We start from the raw sequence: 22,846 nt of genomic DNA on the forward strand, positions 1-22,846 counted from the left end.
TTTGTTTGCCCAACGCATTAACTTCCAATTTGCTTGAAAAGAAAAACACGTCTGAAAATGCCCTAATGGATCCCGTTCTCCATCTCTATCGGCCACCTATTTTTTTTTTTATGCCGCAACCCCCACCGAAATACAATGGAGAAGAAAATAAATAAATGAGGGTGTAGCCGGTGTTCACGAACAAGAGTGGATTTGTTAGATGTTTATTCTCAGATTGAATTCACTGTGATGGCGATCGTCATTGTGAGCATTCTCACCACGACATCTGCAACACGGTTTTCACGAGCACACACACGCGGGACGGCTAGAAACCCCCCCCCCCCAAAAAAAAAAAAAACACTGCAGTGAAAATTCATGACAGGCAAAACAAGTGCTTGCGAATTATAGGATATTGACAATCGGGTCTGCCTGGTTGTGGAACAGTGCTCAACTTGCAACTGGAAGATCGCAGCAAGTTCACGTCTGCATCGAGAATTGACTCGGCTCATCATCATCATCATCCCTCTGTGATTAAGGTTGTCCTCTGTGCTCGGTGACGCCTGCCATGAGAATGTGGAATTATTATCACCGGCGCTTGACACTCATTTGAGCAGATCATTTAACCCGCCCTGGCGCTCAGCACCAATAAATTCGCCACTCAAACACAACGGACGACAGATAAAGGCATTCCCATCTGAGTAAATTTCAATCTGTGTTTTAAAGTCTGCGACGCAACTCGGGACAGCTTGGCAGTGCGTGGATTGAGATTCACGAGCGAACGTTCCGACACGGTGGCGGAGGCTTCTGCGTGGCGCGCACGACGGAGCCGCTTCACTATCGTGCTGCTCCGCGCCTGAGCAAGGCTGCCGCCCCCCCCTTGTGCGGCCTGCAACTCAAAGATCCGTCGCCTCATTCCACACTATCCGAGCAGAGGTGTCGTTCGCGAGCACGTATGAAGGCCGACGCGGCAACATCTGTCGAACATTTATCTGATTATCTCCCCCAGCGCGTCTTTGTACGTACTACGTCAGGTGCTCATTTAAAGTCTTAGTTGATCTAGAGAAGTCCCAGAACAAGTTCAACTACAGGCAGCATTGGAGGAGGTGGTGTATGGCCACCATTAAAACTGTCGTTTTCGTGACCATAGCAAAAGCGGACTAGCCCCGACAACGATCCCCTAAGCAGCCTTTAGCAGACGGTTTGCATTGAGCAGTGTGGTGAAGTATGATCAAACAACTGACATGACCGAAACGGCACGGGGAGCCGTCGATCCATCAGTGGGCTGATAAAGGGCTGGGATTATTGTGTTACTTTACATTTACACATCGTATCAACTGTATAGGAAAATAATGATAATGCCACTTTTAGTGTTTCAACTGGTGACAAAATGGAATCCGCTGATGGATTTCGGTGCTTGGCTGATACTGGCGGTAGCTCGCAAAGTACCACATCCACTGCCGCGTGCTCACCTCAATCACTGGACATCTGTGAAGAAGAGCTTCATAGCTCATCGGATTCCCCCAGTAAAAATACATTTTCAGATTTTGACATCTGTCCAGTCGAAGCGTCTCCGACCAAAAACAACTAATGGGATGGCCCTTCTCTATCGGCCGTCCTGACCCATTTGTGCAAATTCCACATTGCCATGGTGTGTGGAGCCAGTTTCACCATAATATGACTCTCACAAAATGGTACTTTGTTTATTCACCCTGGTTGCTTGAGCAAAGTGAATGCCACCGAATGGGATTCGAGCTCACATCCTCCCGATCGTCACTCGAGCACTGGGCAACAGCACCACCCGGGTAGGATGCAAACCAAAATTGCAAATCTAAACCCAAAATTAAATCAAGAATTTGCCACATTTGGATTAAAACTAGTGGTATCATTTGCATACGAGTGTGGATTCCGTAGCGATTGGATTTGCCCTATTCCGAAACTCATGCCCCATGAGAGTTTGGAGTGGCCTAATTTGGTTTTAAAGCACGGGGCTATAATCAAGACCGTCCACCTGGGCTACGCGAGAACAACAGCTGGGATTGTAGTAACCGAGCCCAGGGCACAGGGGGGAATAAACCAACAATAGTGCCCGGGGCAAGCCCGCAGCCAGTGGCGTGATTGTGATTGGCATGGTCAGTGCAACGGTATGGAATTGGCTCAGAGAGCCTAAGCCTCGGACTCCATGTGGCCTTTGAGTAATTGCCCCAATCACAGCTGCTGTTCGGGTAAAGCACGGCTGAAGTTTCACGACTTGTGTCCGCGGCCACAGTTTTATTAATTTTAACAGAAACGTCCGGCGGAGACGGAGCAGCGTTTTCCTCCCCCTCCCCCCACCACCGCCAGTCGAAATAACAGAACGGAGTGAGCCGTTGATTGATTGATTGGTTGCTCTTTTAGTGAATCAAATAAATGGTGGGGCGCAAGTGAAAAGAAGGAAAGTTTGTTCCCTGAAGCAATGCCAATAACAAACCTTTTTTTGATAGGCAGGCCTTCAAGGTCTATATTTGATATTGACAATGGTAGATCGCAGTTGACTCACACCGGAGCCGTGCTTTCCGAACGAGGCTTCTGCACTTCCACTGCAACGCGCGACCCACCTTGGCATGCCTTCCCTAATTTACCACTCAAATCCAGATTAAACCGTTGAAGATTTCACACACATGACGATTCCCACAGATGTAAATGTTAACCGAGGTGGGTTGCCAAGGCTGGCGCGTTTGAGATGCCATGTTTTAAAACTCGACGGCAAGCCACGCTTTTGCCGCAGAGTTTCATGAAAGGCAGCCGAGCAAGGTATCATGGACAAATGAGCCCAAATTGTATGCCTCACTTTAAAAAAAAATGAGTTCGGGATTAGTGGACATGTAATTGAAACCAGCGGAGTGAGCAGTGGCCCAGTGATAAAACACTGCACACTGGACTGGTGAGTTGATATCTGTGCAGGTCATGGGGTACTCTCTCCTTCACCACCGACCCACAATGACCAGCGCGGTGAAGTACGGTAAAACAATCCCCATCATCAACACGGCATGGGGAGGCCTTCATCTCGCACTGGATTTATAGAAATCAGATTTTTTAAATTGACTATTAGAATTCATATATATTGCTTTACTTATATTTTTTTTCGTAAAAGTATTTTTGGGAAAGGTTCTACTCTAACAGATATGAGCAAATGTTGACAAATGACGTTTTACTGGAACAACAATCACCAGCGGAAAGTTACAGGGACCTACGAAGGGGTGGTGTAGCGAGACCCACAGCCCTGAATCGTACGCACCGCAGCAGGTTTCTCAATTCTTGACAAGTGCGTTGAGGTTATCGTTTGGGGCTCATTCATCCAAGAGTGGGGGGGGGGGGGCTATGGACGGGTTCCGATCACTCATGACCGACGTTAGCCACCGTGGCTGGGAATTCAACTCGGGCCCGCCGTGACGTGCACACGCACGCGCGCACAGCAAGCGACAGCGTCACGGCGGGCAGGAGCTCGTGGCGTTGGCATCCGCGACCGTGAAGGAGAATGAAGCCCGAAGAGGGGGGGGGGGGGGGGGGAGACGTGGTGCAAATTAGGCAACATCTCAAGCCGCTGGGCATTCATCAGGACCAGGGCTTTACGAGAACATGTCGGATAAAATGATAGCTTCATTAAACAAAAATTGCAGCCGTACATTCTAACAGGGAGCACAAAAGTTAGTTTGATGCCTCCGGGTGAGATGTGCAAACACTCGAACTGTGTCAGCGTGAGGTTCAAACGGGCAATTATGTAGGAATACTTGGTGCCATGAGCACACTTGCATTCACACATCAAGCACACTGCTGTGCGTGAGTGTGTGTGCGGGGAGCGGCAGTGTCGCGGGGAGCGCTCTGTGCTACGAACCCGGCAACCTGAGTTTGATTCCCGCTCACGGCCAACAACAGTGACGAATATCTGAATTCAGCCTCAACTGAGTACCTGGTTAGATGTGTGAACATCACTACTTGGGAGGCAAAGGCGGCCAGGTGTGGTGCAAGCCAGTGAAGCCACCTCTTGTGCTGTGCCGGCCTTCAAAGGTGCTACTCGCTAACAGCACTTGCCCCAACAGTCCTGCTGAGGCTATGCGGGTGGACCTTTGCATTTTTGTGTAAAGCACACGCTGCCATCACAACACGTGATGCGACGACGGTGCGATGCAAGCGAGTGAGTCGGGAGGACCGCTCGGCGGGATGAGTGTCGTCCAATTAAGCAAAGGGGTCTTTAGTTCAAACCTCAGCACGTGTCTCAGCTCTCCCTCGCAGGAGAGGCACGTGGCCCAATGTTGTCACCGTGAATGGCGGATTTTTTTTTATGTTTTGCGTGATTTTATTTGAAAGAGTGCATCCAATTTAGCGATTTTTTTTTGGTTCCAGAATTACCAGAGCAAAGAAAACCCACGTTGCCATGACGGGTACCAAGGCCATTTGGTTTCAGGGGTTTTGCCCCATGTGCCCAACTGACTGCCCTCTACTCTATTAAGTGCTTCTATGCCATCAGGAAATAATCACGGTTATATATAGTCATCATCAGCAGCCATTCTCTATCCACTGCTGGATGAGGGCCTCCCCGTGCCGTCGCCACCCCATGTGGTCCAGTGTAGTTGCCGCGGTTGAGGCGAGCCATCCATGCATCAAAAACAAAGATCCCCCGTGTAGCCTTAACAGACGTGGGGACAAGTGCTGTTAGCGAGCACACATGCAGGCCGGCACAGCACATGAGGGGGTGGGTGGCCAACACCACGCCCGGCCACCTTTGTCTCCCCGGTGGTGATATTTGCACATCGCACAATGTACTCGCTTGAGGCTGAGTTGACCTGCGAGAGGCCCAGGACTGGTTCAAATAATCATCACTGGTGTTGGTGGCCATGAGCAGGAATCGAACCCTGGTTTTCCTGGTTTGTAGCTCAGCGTGCTAACGTCCGCACGAGTTCTCCCCACATCCGTGTAACGCACACGCACATGCACGCGCGCGCGCGCTATGTAGCTCACAATTCGGGCTGCTTTGCATGAGTCAATGCTCCAGCGGAGCTTTGCACTTTTGTAGGGATGTCACGTATATAATAAATATAAAATAATTTAACAAGACTACATTAGCTTTTCATATGTAGCACATAAATCATGCTGCTGCTGCTGCGTGTTTATTGCACTCTGGTGGGGCTTGCAGTGAAGTGTGGATTCCTCCCATGATGCCATGCAACCTAAATATTTCACCTCGTCATGCATTATTTGACGAGCTGTGTCTTCACTCGAAATGAGATATACATTTCCCAACGTTGTCATAAGGTCAGGCGATAAAAAATTAATTCCGCACAACCTTAGGCGAAATGATTGCTGGGGAGAATAGGGGGGGGGGGGGGGGTCTTCATGGCTCTCGTCGGAGCGGACACGAACACCGACCTCCGCGAGAGGGAAACCAGCCAGGGGATTTGGGACTTTGGCCCCCGAAACCGAGAGATGTTGCTGCTTCCCCACATTTGTCCTCAATGAGTTGCTCATTTCACTTGTTTTCATTTTGTCACTTCCCTCCCCTTTCCCGGCCTTAATGAGCTCCAAACCACCTCCTATTGATTGACGGAAGGGCGGGTTAAATATATACAACAACTCCAGCCAATGTGTTTGCCCTGAAGTGATCATCGCTTAATCCTTGCTCCAGTGTCGCGTACAGGGGCGGCTCCCTCCCTCCGCCAACGCCGCCACCAAAGTGCAGTCTTGTTCGGCTCCGAGGAGAAATTCCGACAAACGCCGGTGCCTTCACTGACCACGCAAGCACACACGCACGCACGCGTGTGAGCTTAGAGCCGGAAACCACATTGATTATGAATTATGGAAGATAAGTAAACTAACTCTGCGCAGGAATAGGTGAACGAAAGCAGGCGCACCCCTTCGCCTCCGATGTGCAGTGAGCTCTTCGCGAACATAGAGACGACGAGCGAGTGATGTCAGCGACGAAAACGCTGAAATTCATTAAAAAGGTTGTTTTGGGTTTTGTTCATCATCAGTGCACTGAATCGCTTACATGTCACCATTACTACGGCGATCACCATAATAAGAGAGCGCCCGTTCCCAATAAAAGAGACCCTAACGCCGGTGCCACGGGAGCACCGGCGAGCGCCAGCGCTGCGGGTGGCGCCACGTGGGTAGTAACGAGACGCTGACGAGAGGGCCGAGGCGACTCGTGCCGCTCCGGCTCGGTGCCTCTCGTTCCGCGCAGCGCGGCAGAGGTCCCAACCCCTGCAAGGACCGAGCGCGGCTGCTGCGCCTGGCCGGCCATTACAAACCGCTGCCCCGCATCGATCGCTATTACCCCGCCTCTCCACCCCCCCAGAGTGCGAGCACGTATGTGCGTGCACGCGCACGTCCGCGCGCGTGCACGCGCTGGCGCGGGCGCACGCGCGCGGAGTCGTGCGCCAGCGTGTGGAGTCGCGCGGCTGTGGGGATGCACCAATTCTGCGGCGCTGTCATAAAAAAAAAATCCCGAGTGCAAGAGGAGGACAAGGAAGCGGCCATTCTTCAGCTGGGCCGGGGACATAAATTTGCCCGGTGCTGACAGCTGCTGACCACTCTGCTGACGGGCGGGCAGATGGGCCGTAAACGTGAGTGATGGGGCCGGGTTTGCCTGGCCACCACGCCGTGACCTGTCAGCTCAAGGGGCAAACGACTCCCCCCCCACCTTTCACTCCGACCCAAACCCTCCCAGCCCTGCCGTGTCCTTCGCTGTCCACTGATACTTCTCTCTCTCTCTCCGTCTCTCTCTCCTTCTGTCTCTCTGCCTCCTCCCCTTTTTTCTCTCCGGATTTTTCTTGAATTCCATTGTGAATTAGTATTGTTGTTGTTGTTATTCGCATGCCCATATTCGCGATATCTCTAATGCATAAGAGGTATTTTTAGGAAACGTTAGCCTGCGAAATATTTTGTCTGCTATGGGGCAGTGTTAATTACAATGGTGGTGAGCTGTAATGGATCTATAAGTCATTTTCAGTCTACCTACGGTAGGCCTCGTCACGACTGCTGGACAAGATTTCCACGGAATACTTTACACTTACAGAGCGAGAGGGCATTTCAGTGGGAGTCAAGCCATTAATTTCATTTATATATTTATATTAAATTACACGAACCCTCCCCCGCTGCCAACCAGAATATTAATCCTCACAGTACTACAACACCCACCGCAGTGCTGCATTATGCATTACACTGCTTAATATTGTAATGATTTCAGAGAAATTGGTTTACGGTCTTCAGAGAAACATGTTTGAGGGGTTATTAATACATGTAGGGTTATTAATGCATGCCAACATTCGGGGAGAAGTGCTTTTTCTCTGAAAAACTAAAAATTATACGAGGAAACCCACCCCCCCCCCCCCGTTAAATGAGATGCCAGTCTGTTGGCTCCCCTTTGCTTTAACAACAGAAGGCACCATAAGGGTTTTGTTTCTCTGCTTGGCAACTAGGGACCGTCAACTCCCCAGCCGCGTGACCCCCATCGCTGACCAGGCAATCTCTCACCTTTAACCCCTGCCCATGTGACCCGCGGTGACAAAGGGGAGGAGGCGTGGGCTTCGGGGGAGGGGGTCACGTGACGGCCGCCCTCCTGCCACCGAGCCCCGTCGAGGTCCTTGAGGACCGCACCGGGCCGTTTGTTTTGTGACCTCGCCGCCGATTGGCCGAGCGCCCCGGTCATCGCTCAGTAACGCTGCGCTTCATTGGCGAACTAGGGCCGCCGTGTCACGCTCTTCTTCTTCACTGACGGATGAAGGTCAGCGGTATCTGGGGTTGAGTGGCCCTGTCGGGGTACCTTTTTTCCGTGACCTCTCAAGGCTTTTTTTGCTGCGCAAAAAGCTTGCGCCGCGCGCAAAGGTCAACATCTCCGTGCCTTGTGCCCAGAGGCTCTGAGATAAGTTCCCCCGTTGAGCAGGTGCTCTAGGTCATGGCAAATGTTTGGGGCCACGGGGAGACCCATTTGGTCAGCGCGTGTTCCCGTGTGTGTGTGTGTTTGACGCGCGCGCAGCGCCCCGTGTTTTTCGCGCGCGTGCACATATCTCGGAAATAACAGGGGGTCCAACTTCAAAGTCAAGAGGGCCTGGCACTCCAGGGAGGCTTTCTGAGAGATTCCGCTGTTGCACACAAGACAGCTCCCAGCATGCACTTGTGCCGAGCAATTGATTTGGCTCGGCCACTGCGGTTTGAGTCGCGCATCGCGCAGCTGTGAGAGCGCGCCAATACGCCCCCCCGATTCTCGGCGTGAAGCTTCCGCAATTGCGCGGCACTGCCCCAATTATTGCAGACAACCGCACGCTGATCATTTCACAACTGCACGTTGATAACCCGCCCTCGAGTTACGGGCACGCCCGCAAGGTCCACCACGCGTCCCGACTAATGGCACCGCAGCCCAGCGCGGTAGAAACGGGAGGGCGGCGTTGATGAATGCTTGCAGGATTTCGCCGGTGCACGTCAAGACACGGCGTCTTCTCTCAGCCTTCTGGAAAAGTGAGGGCAGCAGTAAGGAGGAGAAGGGGCAGGGTGAGGTGGGGCAGAGAAGAGGAGAGGGTGTGCGCGTGTGGGTGGGCGGGGGGGGGGCACTTTCCGTTTTTTAAAAAGCGAACTGACATCACGGCCACGCGGCACAATGCGGACAGGCTTAAACGATAAAGAGAGAAAAGGGGTCGCGACCTTCCTTTCAGCCGAGACGGCTGTGTTAGGACGGGCTGGAGCCTATCTGCACACACAGGCACGTCCAGCTATACATCAGAACCTTGGCCAAAGCACTTAGTAGGAAGGCCACCTCTAAACGCTGCACATCCCCTCTCTCTTACCCCCCCCCCCCGCGTCCAAAAAATCCGCGCGTCACGTAGCGTTATTTTCCGGGCGATTTTTTTCTCCATCTGACGCGACGCATTTCCCGTGAGTGTGTGTGGGGGGGGGCAATTTTATTTTGGCGCCCTAATTTTGTTTGCCCACCCACCCCACCACCTTAGCGTCGTAAACAAAACGCCGCGAGATTAAATGCACAAAATTTGGTTACGGGCTGGGTGAACAGGCACGCACGCGTGGGGGGGGGGGGTGAGGGGCTGCCTAACCACCCAGCCTGGGATTGATCGGCTTTTACGTTTTCGGTGAATTCCCCCCCCCCCCCACACGCCGGCCGCGTTCGCCCACTCGAGAGACGACGGCAACGAAGCGGTCGGCTTTGAAGTCGGCCTCCTCGGGGTGCAGCCGCCCTGAAGCAGCACGGCACTGCGTGGCTGTTGTGGTTTGCAGCCCGGCAGCAGTGAAGACAACGCGAGACGCTTCTCTTCGCACCACCGGTGGTTATGCATCGCGGTGGACGCGTGCGATAGTTATATTTTGCTCGATGCCACTGAGCGCGCTCAGCATCCCACCGCCGGGTTTTGATGGCTCCCGAGCGGAAATCTCACAGCGTCCACGAGGGAAGATAGGCCCCACCGAGATGTTGAAATCTGTTCCTCTTTGCATTGTTGATATTAGCGAGAAGCCCAATACGAGCATGGGACAGGTCCGATCATGATGAAAACTTCATCGTAACAGAAAAGTGCATTTGAATATGCCGTCTGGTACAAAAGGCATCGTGTAATATTTAAAGCTGGGGTCCATCCATACATCAATGGGCCATCAATGATGTCGCTTGTACAACGAGGCCCTGTGACATTACGAGGTTATAAAATAGGGTCTCTGTGCGCGGGGGCTGATCGGAAAGGTCACTGTGTACGCACAAATGGTCTTCACGCACGGGCCCACAGAGGCCATCTGCAGGTACACAGAGACTTCTCTCTGCGTTCAGGGTCCCCCATCTGTGTACACGTGGCCATATTCAGCTTCAGAGGGTCCTGTCCAGACGTTCTCATCACAATGAGGTTTCTCTAAGTCCATCAACCACCCCAAGATACAAATACACACACTCTCTCTCTATCCAGAGAGTCTTTGTATCGTGGCATGATATAACGTAAAGCGCAGAGACGTTGTCGTCAACAACAAGAAAAAACGTAACAAAAAAATTTGAACAAAAACTGAAAAGTGTAACAGAAGTGTGGAGAGATGCATTGGCATTGCGCTGAGGGACAGAGAAGAAGAAGCCGCTCATGAGAGAACCTACACTGGCACGCAGTGAACTTGCGTCCACGAAATATCGTGCGCGTTACAAGTTGCATCATGATTATGAATTTGGCAATCGTTGAAAGCGTTAAGAAAATCAAACGGGCGTGGTCAGGGCACGTCGCGTGTACGGACGATGGCCGACGATCAATGATAGTGACAAATTGACAGCCGAGGGATGGCACGTGTCGGACGGAATGTCCTGCGGAGAGACGGAGCAATGAAATCAGCTCGTGCGCAGGTGCTGGGTGGATTGTTAACATGCTAGGATCGTGAGAGATGGCGACGGCTTGGGGATCCATTCATCTAGCATGGCTGACGATGTGTATACACTCGGTAAAGAGACTCAATTCAGGTGCAGAGAACTTCCCAGCTATGGATGCATTCCCTGATTGTAGAGAGCAGCTCCTGGCACGAATACAAGTCTTTGCACAGAAGCGCTTCTTACCACTTAGAGAAGTCATCTCGAGTTTTAGAGCCTAAGACTCAAAGTGTGTCTCTGACTCGAAGCCAGAAAGAGTTCAAGTCCCTGCCACGGGCTGACTTTGCCCATCTTCTCACCGGGGCTCCATCCGCGTGTCTCTGCGGTACAGCGAGCGGCTCGCAATCGGAAGGTTGCGAGTTCAAATTTTAGTACGGGGTCGACTCAGCCAATCATCCCCTTAGGGTCGATAAAAATGAGTACCGCTTTCTAGGGGAATTCAACAATGTGTATCCTCTTGAAAGACTTGCCCTCCGCCATAGGAATGTGGAATTTCCACCTCTGGCTCAGGGCTCTGAGCAGGATATGAGTACTGCCAGAGTGCTCGAGTTGAGCAGGAAACCCCTTTTTGACTTTTGGCTCTTTATTGCGAGCAGCTGCAGCAGCTGCTGCAAACGGGCCCAGCGGTGAGCGCACCGAGCGCGAGGCGTTGCTGCTCCCTCCCCACGTCGCGGAGTGTGGGGGGACAGGGTGGCACCCGGCACGGATTGCCCCCCGGTACGCGTCAGCACCGGGGCGAGAGCAGCGGCACAGCGCCGGCCGCCCGGATACCGAATCGTCGCCGTGGACGCGGGAGGGAATTCTCTTACTGTGTGGCAACAGCAGAATTTCAGGGACTTCATTGTTCGTTTGCCGGCGACGTTGTCGCGACACCGGCAACGTGAGCGCGATGGGCGCGCCGCCGTGACCCAGCTGGGCGAGCGGGGCTGGCACGAAAACAACTCTCTCTCTCAGGGAGGAAGGAGTCACCGTTAGGCCCTTGCAAATACGTCGATTATATCGCGTGCGGAGGCAGCCTGCATTGCCGCCCGCGCTGTAAATTTAAGTGACAGGCCTCTCTTGCCTCGGTATAAATGCGAGGTAACGATATAATTTGCACGTATACATATACATGAGTCGATCTCCCGAGTCAATCTTCATCTGCCAAGATTGATCAGACTTGCTGCACCGCCCTGACCCTCTATTGAAATGGCATTAGGCACGGTTTAATCAGGGGCACCGTGGAGAAAAATGGAAAAAAACTGTTGCGCAATGTTTGTATTTTCTTTGAGAAAGCCTGATATTGGTTTACGCGATCAGCTCGCTGGTTTGTAAACAGCCGCCATAGCGGGCAGCTGACGAGGAGAAGACTGCACTTCTCCCATTGACTCATTTACTGTCACCCGAAAGATTTACGGAATTCAGATGAGGAGCTCGTTTACATAAGCGCCCTGTCACCAAATATTGACAGTGAACATCAACCGCTTTGTTCAAGTGGCTTGCACAGCAGCTCGGCCTGCAGAGCAGAGGGCTCGTGACTACCAAAGTGAGAGAGCTTGGATCCCGCCAGGATCGAGATAGAATGGGCGCCGTATGGTGAGGGTACGCTACAGTGGCCTCGCACGAACACACCTGTCCCTGCCATAGGAACGTGCCATTTCCATCACTGGCTCAGGACCATCAAAGAAGGAGGATCGGCGCGGCCTCGTGCTCACTTGGACGTTTCTCTGACGCTAAACGTTCGTAAATTTCAGGCCCAAAAATGTGTGCTTCAGACGCTCGGAACAAAAAAACACACAAAGCGAAGATGTACGGCTGCAGCTCCGCGTACAAAATGTTAGTACAATATTAAAGCAATAGCAGACAAAAAAAACATATCAGTGGAATCATTAATTAATGTCAGAACAGGCAAGGGTTCTTTTCTCCGTGAAACTGCTGAGCGGCTGAATTTTGGATTTTCTGGCAGATTGTAGACCCAGCAAGCATTGTCGCTCGCTGGCTGAGCTCCCTATCTCCAAGCACACGTGCGTACGTACAACCGTACACGTGCACACGTACACTCGTACAACCATACACGTGCACACGTACACTCGTACAACCATACACGTGTACACATTCGCATGTACACACGGGCGTACGTACAACCCGTATACATGTACACATTCACACAACTGTATACAGCGATCCCCCGTATATCCTGTTGGGGTAAGTGCTGTTGGCGAGAACCTATGTAGGCCGGTACGGCACACGGAGGAGTGGGTGCCCAGCACCACGCCCGATCGCCTTTGTCTCCCCAGTGGCGATGTTTACATACCGCACCAGGTGCTCATTTGAGGTTGAATCGACCTAGGGGAGGAGGCCCAGGACCGGTTCACATAATCATTGGTGTTGGCAGTGAGCGGGAATCGAACTGGGGTGGCTGGGTTCGTAGAGCAGCGCGCTAACCATTGCGTCACCACTCCCCACGTGTACACAAAGACACATGTCCTCCTTTGCAGCCTTAACAGACTTTTGGGGCAAGTTGCTGTTGGCGAGCACATGTCCACACAGACTCGCACACACAGTTTATGAGCTTGTGGACCTTATCGGGAGAGCCGAGAGTTCTGCAGTCACAAGCAGAGCCACTGGAACAGCACAAAAGAGCTGATCCAATGGAAGTCCTTTATCAACGAACCCATTACTAATTTCTGACAAGGTCAGCAGATGACCTCTGCTCACGTGAGCATCATTGTGTAAGTTGGTAAGTTGGTGCATTGTACTTGTGCTTGTTGGGTCATTATAAGGAGTGGTTGTGCTGTGACCTGGCAACTTGAGTTTCATCCCTGGTTCTGGCTGAGACCAGTGGCGAGTGATAACTGAACACGTTTTGGGCCTCCCCTAGGTCGACTCAGCCTTAAATCAGTACTGTGACCTCGTGTGGTGTGTGGAAGGTAGAGGTCAGAGTGCGAGGGGGGGAGGGGGGTATAGAGAAAAAATACCATTTCACAACATGTCACGTAGTGAGCTGGTAGGTTAGACGAGCGAAGTTATATAACTTAGCAATTATTTCACGCCACGTATTGTAAACACTTTGTCGTTTGCGCACTTAATCTGTATGAAGTCCAACTCTGAGAATTGTACGGTATCAGTTTGATGGACACGCGTCAAACAATCTCACAGCAGAGTGAGGAAGCGGGCGCCTGGCTGTGTGCTGTGGAACATCTCCACCACAGCCACCCTCGGGACAAGCACCGACCGCTTATGCGAGATTTCCAAACGGGTTCTCTCTTGTGTGGCATGATGCCCGACGGCGCAAATCGAAATAAAATTACAATTTCGGGTGGCAACCCCTCCATAAGATAACCGCCGCTGAACTCCTGACAAAATGTGACTTATTTGATTGTTCTCAGGCGAATCATGAGCCGAGTGCATTCATGCCCAAGAGCTGAACTTGGCATTCTTTGGATTCCGAGCTGAGTGTTTGGCCCCAGTGCTACCTGGCTGGCTTCTGTAATTCATCTGTAGGCGATGATCAACATCACGCTTGAACGTTTCTGTGTGACAGCCCAACTTTCGTGAATGACATCACGATGCATTTAACATCAATGCGTTACGGAAGACAGGAATGCTTTGGCCATTACCTGATAAAACAACAAAAAACTTGCAGAGGTCTATAATAAAGGTTTTTTTTTAGTTAGATCGCGTAAATATAAATGAGTCGTTAACACGCCACCACCCGACACAGCCAACTAGTAAGGTTTGTCAAGTAAACAAAATGTGACAATTAGTTACTACTTCAGCACACCGGCGTGTTTGAGGGTAAACCCACAACATTTACAATTCGAGGTGTTTCGCTGGTGATTACAACCAGCTTCAGCAGGAGATTTTCCACAATGTTCAGAATTAATTGCCACATTTTGTTCACGTGACAAACCTTACTAATTGGCTGTGTCGGGTGGTGGCAGGTTTAACGACACATTCACATTAATGCGATCCAACCCAAATAAAACTGTAACTATGCATAACATGGGTCGCGAAAGCCTGCATGTTAAACGACCAGAGGTCTGCAGTAATTTAAGCAATACTGCCATGAAAAGCGGCTCAGTGGTGAATTTTCCAGACTGCCAGCCGCCAACCAATCTATCCATCTACCGGGGAGGCCAAATGCCTCACGCGAGGCTCTGAAGCCGTCACTTTGTAAAGTTACTATCCAATACCGTTTGCGCTCATCAGCACTCTCCGCATTCGGCATTACATCACTTGCACAAGAGGCACGGTGCGGTCATTGGCTGTGCATAACGGACTGAGCTCATCCCTGAAATTAAGAGTGCGGTTGTTCCTGCCAAGGCTTGATTACACTTTGCGTGTAAGGAAATACCCAGATAATACGAGTGACGCTCAGGGGTCTGGCTGCCCTGCGTTGGCTCTCGTCAACTGGCTCACCGGTTCACTCACTGACGAGGTCTCCCATTCGCTGGTCGAATGGCTGGTTGGCTGCCCCGAACCCCCCGCCCCCCCCCCACATTTGACGAGGTTGATTAACCGAGCGGTTGCCTGCACGATGAATTGTGTTATTTTGTTGCCTGGCCGGGTTATTTGGCTGGCTCGATGAAGGCTTCTGACTGTATTTGGCAACGTAGTGCATTGTGACGGGCGGGGGGGATGGAGGGGGGAAGAGCTTAATGGATGGTATTGGATGGCAGTATAATGTAGTGGCCAGCATGTTTAATAACAAGCCATATTACAGGGGGGGTCAACTATTTAATTCCCATTGCCACTCGGCAATTTGTATGGAAGTGTTATCAAAGCTCACCCTCTGATGTGGAGTGGATGTCGAACCCCTTGTAACGTCGATCGCGTGAGAAGGTCACTTGGTGATTGACGCTGGTCCCGTGTAACAAATTCAAACTGGGCCCTGCAGGCAGGATGATCGTGGAGGGCAGGTTAACAAGACAGTGGCACCCAGAGGAAATATGAACACTCTAGAGCGGACAATGGAGGTCAGACTTCTACTCCTCAACAGCTGCGGGATCTGGCAGAAGGAAGGAAGTGATGGTAAGATGTGGTGGTGGTGCCAACAGTTTTGGCTGTGAAGACATCTCAACTTGGACAGTTTTTTTAAGTACTTGCTAAATACGTTTTCACACAATAACTATGGTTATCCAAGTCTTTCTTGCAAAAGACACAGCAGATTTTAAGGTGCGATAAACCGGTGAAACAAATTAGTCCCTCCTGACGCCTGTAACCAGATCACCCGCAATGCTGGCCGATCTCCTCAGATCTCAGAAGCTAAGCAGGCTTTGGGCCTAGAACGTGCTTGGAATGGCAACCACCGTCCATGGCAGGTGTTACGTCTGATGCAGAGGAAAATGCCAAATAATATATTATCGTACCGCACTTCTCTACTCCCATGACTAAGCCCTCTGCCTTCCCCAACCAACAATGACCAGTGCAGTCAAATAACTCCCAAGACCCCTAAGCCAGCAGTGGAGCGACTGACAAGGGGCTGCACACATACATGTGGTCACGCCCGAGTGGCCGGCAAGCCGAGTTATTAGAAACAAGCCCACAGGTTCATAGTCACCACCCGTCTATCCGGCCTGCCTGCTGCTGCTGCTGCATCAGCGCTCAGACTGCCTGGCTCGTTAGTGCTGGCAGATCTCATTTCAGCACTGCAGGGTTTTTTTCCCCCAACAGGTTCCGGAACTCATTAGCTCGGCATTACTCGAGCCGTGAGCCACCCATAGCACACGCCCTCTCATCATCATCATTTACGCAGACGATGGCGCTTACTCTGCTGAGTGGACTTGGAGGTGAGTTAAAGAGAAAAAAAAAGCAACTATCCGGTGTTCAATTAGAGAGCATAGCTCATCCTTATGAATCACATACTTCACTATCAAACGCACAAATAATTATTGAATAAATAACATCCTTTACAAATAAATGACACAATATCCACAACTATACTGTCCTTGTCATCGTCACCATCAATCGTGCTCAATCCACTGCTGGATAAAGTTCTCTCATGATCCTGCAATGTAACAATCCACCGAGCATCTGCACGCCAACTGATTTCATTGCTCCATCCTCTGATGCGTTCCATTCCTTGGCTGCCGTTCCTTCACAATTCTTGACTATAAGGCATCACCCTCTTCTTCTGGTAGCAAACACCTATTGAACTTTGCTCGCACCGTACGTAGCCAACCCTGATAATCGGAGGTGCGGGAAATCATACCTTGTGGGAATGTCCAAACATTTATAATGTTATGGTTCAAGGATATAACGAATTTGATCTATTATTTAAAGAGACAGGAGTTGAGTTAAAATAATTATTAATTTTAGATGTTTATTTGGCTGATCCTCTCTTTGGCAAAAAAGTGCTTCTCAACTATCGCCAGTTGGGACTGTACTTTGGTAAACCACTACATATCTGTTGGTTCAATGTATGTGTCCCTTTTTTTACAAATGCATTCTAATTGTGCAATCTCGGTCACGTTATGAGATGGTGAATTCATTCGGAAATTTCACTGAGAGACAAACGCCCTGGGCATCAGGGAACAGCCACCTCCACAGGTCCTCTCCTGAACATGTTTGCAAGTGGACCTCTCAATCCCGTACACCGTCCTTGTCACACTCTCCAATAATACACTTCTACTCCGAGACTGTTTATCCCATGAGATCTCAAACCAATATTTTTTGAGTCTCAGGGCTGGAATTTAGTCAAACTTAAGTGCAAAACTCAATTTCAAACGACAGCTTTTTTGTACAGTTATTGGTGACCAGGCTTAGACCATCAACTCACTATCTTATCTTATGTCCATTTATATAGCGTCTTAGTCCAAGGCGCTTTACAATAATTACAAATTTGTACATTGGATGGTAGTGGTTAAAATAAAAGAGTGGTGTTATTGAAAAGTGGTGATGCAGCTATAATTTGAGGAGCCAGTTTAATTGTGGCTGGCTGAAATTCAGATGTGATCCGAGGATCGCAGTGACACAGGCTCAGCACTCTGACCCATCTGAGCCGTTTAGCCACATCATGTTGGTTTTATTTTTGCAAACCAGAGGAAAACCCTTTTTGCTGTTTCTCTCAATCCCCGTCGTGTGACACGTTTAACAGTGAAGCGGTCAGAAACTTACTGGAAATCTGTGAAAAAAGAGCTTTGCAGTTCATCGGATTCCTCCAGTATAAATAAACATTTTGTTATTCTGATAGGACCAACGAAAACCTCACCACATGAGCAGCAGACCTCGGACCTCATCCAAACCAGGATGTAGTTCTGGGCGAGGAATTGCGGCCTACTCGAGCCATGGGTAAAAATCAAGGCCTTCGTGTCTCTCGGTTATCGACTGACAACACTGTAAAATAAAACCCAATTTTTGTTTTAATAACCAAGCACTGATGTTTATGTAACTCCAGCAGGAATGTATACGTCTGTTTATTGAATACTTCTCTGTGGAGTGAAAGTAAAATGCTTTTGGTAAGAACCATTAAATGCAGTTATGCTAATGCACAATAAGCACAAATGCCATTAATTATTTACGCGCGCGTATATGACCGTGCGGTTATGCAGATTCTGCATTGCTGTGCATGTGAGCCTGCACGCTGCTTGCATTCTACAGTGGATAGCTTTAAAGTTATACATTTAGGACGGCACATGTTGACCGTTTTCCAATTGAAACTGTTTTTAATACAGTGATAGATTCGGAGCCAAACTAGTGCGTAAATGCATCCCATCGCTAACGGGGCAAAAATAAATATCGAACCGAGCCACGCATACCAACACCGCTGTTGGAAATCGACAAAAATAGACAATGAATTATACATTTGTTACAAATTTAATTAAGAGTCCCAGGCTGAAATGCATTGCTTTTACAATATCGGCGGGGAATCATGCGTCTCAAGATGAGGGTTATCAATATGAAATTATTAACTATTTATGCCAACGATTCGTGGCACATTTGCATGTAAGAAAGCGCGGCGGTTAATTAACAGCGGAGCGACATTAACGGTGAAACCGCGGCTCGCAAAAAAGGGCCTTTGGTCCATTATTAACCTTTTAGAAAAAAAAAATACAAAGTGTTACATCCTGGCTTTGAAGTCCAAAGCTTCCCGTGAAACTACATTGATGTTTTTTTTTTAAGTAAACCCTTCAAAAGGTAAATAAGTGCATTGTTCCCAACAGGCAAACGATCACTAATTTTCTTTCAATGTTTTTGGTTTTTTTTAAGCTGCGTATTTCTCGGCTGTAACGCAGCCTCCTCCTCCTCCTTGTCTTCTTCACACTGCCAAGACGGTGGGGGAACGCGCACAAACTCGCACACACCGTGCACTCGCACGCACACACGGACCGCTCTCTCCACAGTTTTAGCGAGTTGCAGCCACGGCACACTTGGGGTGATGAACAAAGAAGGAGCCTGGCCACTCTTGAATGTGACATTACGATCCCCAGCTCCCTGGCTCACTCGCCTCTCTTCCTCCCTCCGTCCCTCCACGCGTCCACAAGCACAGGGGGGGCCTTGCGCTCTCGTGAAGGTCACTTCCGTTATGAGAGTCAGGTTCGAGGGGGCCAGCGCTCGGACGCGGCAACTACCTCAATTACCTCCCGACTGGCGCAGACAGGATGTCCTGGCCACTGTCTGCTCGTAATTGAGTTGTCTGCAAGAAGGCGCAGGATAAGGAGCAGGGGGGAGGGAGAGGTGGTGTGGAGGGTGGGGGAAGGAGAGGAAGAGGTGGAGGGGTAGGGCAGGGAGTGTGTGTGGTAGTGGGGGGGGGATCCTTTATTGGTTCTGAGTCAAGGACGCGCGTCTGTGCTCAGGACAGGAATCTCATCGTGTGCGAGTGCCGCTCTGCCGCTGCTGCCGCCGGGGCAAACGCAGGGAGAGGAGGAGGAAGGTGGGAGGACAGAGAAGTGGGGGGGGGGTGTAGTTGGAGGGGGCGAAGAGGTGCGGGGCTGGTGGGGGACAGTGGCAGGAGAGGGGTCAGCCAGATGGGACTAAATGCACAACGGGGTCAGCGGGACAGGTTCCAGGATTAGCTAATGGGAAAAAATGGGTTGTTTAAATGGCCTATCAAAAAAAGTGGACAGCAGGTTTCTTGAAAGCCTTGCCATGTGGCTTTTTTTCCCCCCAGCCGAGATTAGCCAAGAAGATGGCCACTTGGCAATCTCGTGTCAGTGGCTGCCGGCAGCAGCAAGACGATGAGACGGAGAAGGTCGGGGAGGGGTTGGAGCCTTCAACGATGGAACAAATCACTGCGTGCTGAGTTCTTGGCGGAAGTAAGAGATGCAACAATCAGATTGCCCGTTCATTTTTTTAAAGTGCAGTATTAACGCGCGCACAAAACTGTCTTGACGGCTTCCTTATATTGTGCAGTGTGTGTGTGTGTGACGGGGGAGAGTGATGGCACAGAGCTTAGTGCATTGCGCTTCCATTTGACGAGACGTGGATTCAATACTTGGTCATTCACACCGCTGCATATTGGTGTACAGCCGAAAACAATCAGCCTCAAGTGATACCTGTTGCAGTGTGTCCAGATCAGCACGTGTAGTGCTGGTCACACCGTGTGTGTGTGTGCGTGTGGTGTCACGTCGCGGGGAGTGGTGGCACGGTGGTTAGCGCAAGTTCGGTTCCCACTCACGGACAAAATCAGCGATGAATATCTGAACCAATCCTGGGCCTCCCCTAGCTCGACTCAGAATTATATGGTGTGGTGGGTAAACATCGTCATTGGAGAGACAAAGGCGGCCGGGCACGGAGCAAGCTACGCCACCCCTCTCATGTGCCGTGCCGGCCTTCGTAGGTGCTCGCTAAAAGCACTTTTGCCAACAGTCTGTGAAGGCTAAACGGGGGATCTTTGTTCTGCCGTTATTGTCTGTGAGACTCAGTGGGGATCTTTTTGTGTGTGGAGAGCCACGGTAGTTTATATACTGTGCTTTGATCCGAGTGACCTGGGTTCAATACCCAGTCATGGATAACATCAGTGGAATATGATATTTCAACCTGCTCAAAGCCTCTTCTCAGTTGACTGTGTTTAGGAGCGGTGGTGCAGTGGTTTGCGCCCTGGGCTACGAACCCGGAGACCCTAGTTCAATTCCCGCTCACGGCCAACACCAGTGACGATTATCTAAATCGGTTGTGGGCCTCCCCGAGGTCGACTCGGCCTCAAATGAGTACCTGGTGCAGAATGTAAACATCGTCGCAAGAGAAACAAAGGCGGCCGGGCGTAGTACTGGCCACCCCACCACCTCGTGTGCCACGCCGGCCTTCATAGGTGCTGCTCGCTAACAGCACTTGCCCCAACCGTCTGTTAAGGCTATAGGGTGGATCTTTGTCTTTTTATCATAAAATACACACTCTTCATTAATCATCTATATTACTTGCAGCAATTTGGAAAAGGGGAACCTTCCTCACCCAGAACAGGGACTAATTAACCCGCTGAGGCACCATTATTGACATTTTGTAATTTAATTCCGAGACTGTGGGTGATTTTCACATTTGCTTAGGTCTGACCATGACACCAGTACCGTACACACCGCGGCTGTACTCGTCAGAATGACACGACAGGGGTCTTTAAACGTCCACTCGAGAGCGCAAGGCCCCTTTGGCGGCGCTCGCAAGCTCAAAAACGATTAATAATTGATTTAACTAAATAATGATTGTGGTATTGTATTTGCCCAGAAAATATTCAGTGAGGCTGTGACACTTATTTTCAACAAGTGTCCATCTTGGGAAGCTTGGCCAGTATGTGCTTGCGTGGCTTTTTTTCTTCTTCTGTATGTGGGGAATACAATGAAAACGATCTCCACGGACAGGTCAACAACCTGCTTGCTGTACTGCCTACGACTGCCCACGTAGTATCATGTGAGCCTACACCCACCACCACCGCCACAGTTGTGCGTGGCCATGCCAAGCACACCCGCAACACGCGGTGCAGAAACGGATATTACGTCGTCACAAACAATATGTATACAAGAGCTTTGTTAACAATGATCAACGCAGTTACATTGTTTGGGAAGATATTCTTTTAAAAAATGCGTAAAATTTGTAAAAAGTTATTTTCCGCACTGATGTCCTTTTATTTAACCAGGTGACCACCAACTGGTATTCAAGTTATTTGATTTACAAGAGCATGATAGGTAGGAATACTAGCTCGGAGAGGTTTGTCATCCCTGACCAGAACCCGTAAATTCACACAAACCAGGGTAGTGATAAATGTATTTTGGGTTTGAGCACGTAAATATAAATGTGTCGTTAACCCACCACCACCACCCGACACAGCAAATTGGTAAGGTTTGTCACGTAAACAAAACGTGTCAATTAGTTACGACTTCAGCAGACCGGTGTGTTGCAAAGTAAATCCACACCATTTACCAGAGGTGTGGACTCGAGTCATGTGACTTGGACTCGAGTCAGACTCGAGTCATGAATTTGATGACTTGCGACTCGACTTGGACTTGCATAACAATGACTTTGTCCCACCTATGAGATGTGGACTCGAGTCATGTGACTTGGACTCGAGTCAGACTCGAGTCATGAATTTGATGACTTGCGACTCGACTTGGACTTGCATAACAATGACTTTGTCCCACCTCTGCCATTTACCATATGAGTACGACGTTTTGCCGGTGATTACAACCAGCTTCATCGGGCGAATCTTCCAGAATTGTGAATAAGTCTTTCTTTCAATCTTGATTTGAAACTTCAGTTTTTCTTGCTGTGGTTGTCCCACCTGATCACGATTGCTTGTGTTGCGATTGAAACGTCGTGATCTATTATTTTTCTTCCTACGTGACTTTACCGAAAGAACCAAAGAGTAAATCTTCCTTTCGTGAAAGCCTACGTGTTAAACAAACCTGAGCAGAGTGACGATGTTCGACACGCACGCACAGGGACGCTCACGAAATGCAAGATTAATGACCAAGTTGCCCAAGGACTATGGGACGGGGGGGGGCAGATCCATTCAACTGGCATGTGAATGCCGCAACAATGGGGGTTGTCAATCAACGGCTCATGCTTACAACCTGCCAGCATTGTTTCTTCACATGCTGAGCAGGTAAGACTCACGGTGAGGTAACTCTAAACTCTCAAGTTGGCCAAAGTAATAGAAATGTATCAAGACAGAGACAAAAGTCCCCAGAATAACATTGTAAGTCCATGAGCCAAGTTCTGATAATCTTACACTTCTTCTCACTTAAACGCAATCTATGTCTCTTCTCTCCCCGCGATGAACTTGTCAACATTTGACACCATGCCTAGAGGTGCAGTTGCCTGTAGAGTTGAAACACTCTGTACTAAGAATTGAAAATTACTTCAGATTTACATTGTCCATAGAAGAGAGAGTTAGAGTGATCTTGTTTAACTAATCGCCTGTCACGTCATCATGCTCGACAAGCTTATTGCTGTAGATAATATTACTTGTACAGGCTTCGTAATTGATCTGCTCAGCAACACTGCACTTCCCATTCACAAGTAGTGCACAGAAAACCTAAAACATATCTAATCAATTTCCCTTATTGAGAAGGAGGTGTTGAG

At 49.9% G+C, this 22,846-nt stretch overlaps 1 long non-coding RNA gene across 1 annotated transcript in view; it reads left to right on the plus strand.

Annotated features, from left to right (window-relative positions):
• Positions 1 to 6,433: 6,433 nt before the first annotated feature.
• The window catches only part of LOC144722088 (uncharacterized), a 33,701-nt gene continuing 17,288 nt past the window's right edge, over positions 6,434 to 22,846 (plus strand). The window contains exon 1 of the long non-coding RNA XR_013586016.1: positions 6,434 to 6,578. This is a non-coding gene — a long non-coding RNA (uncharacterized LOC144722088). The remainder of the gene's footprint in view (positions 6,579 to 22,846) is intronic.

Source organism: Lampetra planeri, chromosome 13 (assembly GCF_965212315.1).
Source record: "Lampetra planeri chromosome 13, kcLamPlan1.2.h2, whole genome shotgun sequence".
Classification (NCBI taxonomy): Eukaryota; Metazoa; Chordata; class Hyperoartia; order Petromyzontiformes; family Petromyzontidae; genus Lampetra; species Lampetra planeri.